The sequence below is a fragment of the Pungitius pungitius genome, chromosome 17 (genome assembly GCF_949316345.1).
Source record: "Pungitius pungitius chromosome 17, fPunPun2.1, whole genome shotgun sequence".
Classification (NCBI taxonomy): domain Eukaryota; kingdom Metazoa; phylum Chordata; class Actinopteri; order Perciformes; family Gasterosteidae; genus Pungitius; species Pungitius pungitius.
Window position 1 is genome coordinate 5395 of NC_084916.1, and position 5023 is coordinate 10417.

A 5023-nucleotide genomic window follows, 5' to 3' on the forward strand; every position below is an offset into this window, starting at 1 on the left:
AAACAACCCCTCCCACAAGACACTTAAAAACAACCCCTCCCACAAGACACTTAAAAACAACCCCTCCCACAAGACACTTAAAAACAACCCCTCCCACAAGACACTTAAAAACAACCCCTCCCACAAGACACTTAAAAACAACCCCTCCCACAAGACACTTAAAAACAACCCCTCCCACAAGACACTTAAAAACAACCCCTCCCACAAGACACTTAAAAACAACCCCTCCCACAAGACACTTAAAAACAACCCCTCCCACAAGACACTTAAAAACAACCCCTCCCACAAGACACTTAAAAACAACCCCTCCCACAAGACACTTAAAAACAACCCCTCCCACAAGACACTTAAAAACAACCCCTCCCACAAGACACTTAAAAACAACCCCTCCCACAAGACACTTAAAAACAACCCCTCCCACAAGACACTTAAAAACAACCCCTCCCACAAGACACTTAAAAACAACCCCTCCCACAAGACACTTAAAAACAACCCCTCCCACAAGACACTTAAAAACAACCCCTCCCACAAGACACTTAAAAACAACCCCTCCCACAAGACACTTAAAAACAACCCCTCCCACAAGACACTTAAAAACAACCCCTCCCACAAGACACTTAAAAACAACCCCTCCCACAAGACACTTAAAAACAACCCCTCCCACAAGACACTTAAAAACAACCCCTCCCACAAGACACTTAAAAACAACCCCTCCCACAAGACACTTAAAAACAACCCCTCCCACAAGACACTTAAAAACAACCCCTCCCACAAGACACTTAAAAACAACCCCTCCCACAAGACACTTAAAAACAACCCCTCCCACAAGACACTTAAAAACAACCCCTCCCACAAGACACTTAAAAACAACCCCTCCCACAAGACACTTAAAAACAACCCCTCCCACAAGACACTTAAAAACAACCCCTCCCACAAGACACTTAAAAACAACCCCTCCCACAAGACACTTAAAAACAACCCCTCCCACAAGACACTTAAAAACAACCCCTCCCACAAGACACTTAAAAACAACCCCTCCCACAAGACACTTAAAAACAACCCCTCCCACAAGACACTTAAAAACAACCCCTCCCACAAGACACTTAAAAACAACCCCTCCCACAAGACACTTAAAAACAACCCCTCCCACAAGACACTTAAAAACAACCCCTCCCACAAGACACTTAAAAACAACCCCTCCCACAAGACACTTAAAAACAACCCCTCCCACAAGACACTTAAAAACAACCCCTCCCACAAGACACTTAAAAACAACCCCTCCCACAAGACACTTAAAAACAACCCCTCCCACAAGACACTTAAAAACAACCCCTCCCACAAGACACTTAAAAACAACCCCTCCCACAAGACACTTAAAAACAACCCCTCCCACAAGACACTTAAAAACAACCCCTCCCACAAGACACTTAAAAACAACCCCTCCCACAAGACACTTAAAAACAACCCCTCCCACAAGACACTTAAAAACAACCCCTCCCACAAGACACTTAAAAACAACCCCTCCCACAAGACACTTAAAAACAACCCCTCCCACAAGACACTTAAAAACAACCCCTCCCACAAGACACTTAAAAACAACCCCTCCCACAAGACACTTAAAAACAACCCCTCCCACAAGACACTTAAAAACAACCCCTCCCACAAGACACTTAAAAACAACCCCTCCCACAAGACACTTAAAAACAACCCCTCCCACAAGACACTTAAAAACAACCCCTCCCACAAGACACTTAAAAACAACCCCTCCCACAAGACACTTAAAAACAACCCCTCCCACAAGACACTTAAAAACAACCCCTCCCACAAGACACTTAAAAACAACCCCTCCCACAAGACACTTAAAAACAACCCCTCCCACAAGACACTTAAAAACAACCCCTCCCACAAGACACTTAAAAACAACCCCTCCCACAAGACACTTAAAAACAACCCCTCCCACAAGACACTTAAAAACAACCCCTCCCACAAGACACTTAAAAACAACCCCTCCCACAAGACACTTAAAAACAACCCCTCCCACAAGACACTTAAAAACAACCCCTCCCACAAGACACTTAAAAACAACCCCTCCCACAAGACACTTAAAAACAACCCCTCCCACAAGACACTTAAAAACAACCCCTCCCACAAGACACTTAAAAACAACCCCTCCCACAAGACACTTAAAAACAACCCCTCCCACAAGACACTTAAAAACAACCCCTCCCACAAGACACTTAAAAACAACCCCTCCCACAAGACACTTAAAAACAACCCCTCCCACAAGACACTTAAAAACAACCCCTCCCACAAGACACTTAAAAACAACCCCTCCCACAAGACACTTAAAAACAACCCCTCCCACAAGACACTTAAAAACAACCCCTCCCACAAGACACTTAAAAACAACCCCTCCCACAAGACACTTAAAAACAACCCCTCCCACAAGACACTTAAAAACAACCCCTCCCACAAGACACTTAAAAACAACCCCTCCCACAAGACACTTAAAAACAACCCCTCCCACAAGACACTTAAAAACAACCCCTCCCACAAGACACTTAAAAACAACCCCTCCCACAAGACACTTAAAAACAACCCCTCCCACAAGACACTTAAAAACAACCCCTCCCACAAGACACTTAAAAACAACCCCTCCCACAAGACACTTAAAAACAACCCCTCCCACAAGACACTTAAAAACAACCCCTCCCACAAGACACTTAAAAACAACCCCTCCCACAAGACACTTAAAAACAACCCCTCCCACAAGACACTTAAAAACAACCCCTCCCACAAGACACTTAAAAACAACCCCTCCCACAAGACACTTAAAAACAACCCCTCCCACAAGACACTTAAAAACAACCCCTCCCACAAGACACTTAAAAACAACCCCTCCCACAAGACACTTAAAAACAACCCCTCCCACAAGACACTTAAAAACAACCCCTCCCACAAGACACTTAAAAACAACCCCTCCCACAAGACACTTAAAAACAACCCCTCCCACAAGACACTTAAAAACAACCCCTCCCACAAGACACTTAAAAACAACCCCTCCCACAAGACACTTAAAAACAACCCCTCCCACAAGACACTTAAAAACAACCCCTCCCACAAGACACTTAAAAACAACCCCTCCCACAAGACACTTAAAAACAACCCCTCCCACAAGACACTTAAAAACAACCCCTCCCACAAGACACTTAAAAACAACCCCTCCCACAAGACACTTAAAAACAACCCCTCCCACAAGACACTTAAAAACAACCCCTCCCACAAGACACTTAAAAACAACCCCTCCCACAAGACACTTAAAAACAACCCCTCCCACAAGACACTTAAAAACAACCCCTCCCACAAGACACTTAAAAACAACCCCTCCCACAAGACACTTAAAAACAACCCCTCCCACAAGACACTTAAAAACAACCCCTCCCACAAGACACTTAAAAACAACCCCTCCCACAAGACACTTAAAAACAACCCCTCCCACAAGACACTTAAAAACAACCCCTCCCACAAGACACTTAAAAACAACCCCTCCCACAAGACACTTAAAAACAACCCCTCCCACAAGACACTTAAAAACAACCCCTCCCACAAGACACTTAAAAACAACCCCTCCCACAAGACACTTAAAAACAACCCCTCCCACAAGACACTTAAAAACAACCCCTCCCACAAGACACTTAAAAACAACCCCTCCCACAAGACACTTAAAAACAACCCCTCCCACAAGACACTTAAAAACAACCCCTCCCACAAGACACTTAAAAACAACCCCTCCCACAAGACACTTAAAAACAACCCCTCCCACAAGACACTTAAAAACAACCCCTCCCACAAGACACTTAAAAACAACCCCTCCCACAAGACACTTAAAAACAACCCCTCCCACAAGACACTTAAAAACAACCCCTCCCACAAGACACTTAAAAACAACCCCTCCCACAAGACACTTAAAAACAACCCCTCCCACAAGACACTTAAAAACAACCCCTCCCACAAGACACTTAAAAACAACCCCTCCCACAAGACACTTAAAAACAACCCCTCCCACAAGACACTTAAAAACAACCCCTCCCACAAGACACTTAAAAACAACCCCTCCCACAAGACACTTAAAAACAACCCCTCCCACAAGACACTTAAAAACAACCCCTCCCACAAGACACTTAAAAACAACCCCTCCCACAAGACACTTAAAAACAACCCCTCCCACAAGACACTTAAAAACAACCCCTCCCACAAGACACTTAAAAACAACCCCTCCCACAAGACACTTAAAAACAACCCCTCCCACAAGACACTTAAAAACAACCCCTCCCACAAGACACTTAAAAACAACCCCTCCCACAAGACACTTAAAAACAACCCCTCCCACAAGACACTTAAAAACAACCCCTCCCACAAGACACTTAAAAACAACCCCTCCCACAAGACACTTAAAAACAACCCCTCCCACAAGACACTTAAAAACAACCCCTCCCACAAGACACTTAAAAACAACCCCTCCCACAAGACACTTAAAAACAACCCCTCCCACAAGACACTTAAAAACAACCCCTCCCACAAGACACTTAAAAACAACCCCTCCCACAAGACACTTAAAAACAACCCCTCCCACAAGACACTTAAAAACAACCCCTCCCACAAGACACTTAAAAACAACCCCTCCCACAAGACACTTAAAAACAACCCCTCCCACAAGACACTTAAAAACAACCCCTCCCACAAGACACTTAAAAACAACCCCTCCCACAAGACACTTAAAAACAACCCCTCCCACAAGACACTTAAAAACAACCCCTCCCACAAGACACTTAAAAACAACCCCTCCCACAAGACACTTAAAAACAACCCCTCCCACAAGACACTTAAAAACAACCCCTCCCACAAGACACTTAAAAACAACCCCTCCCACAAGACACTTAAAAACAACCCCTCCCACAAGACACTTAAAAACAACCCCTCCCACAAGACACTTAAAAACAACCCCTCCCACAAGACACTTAAA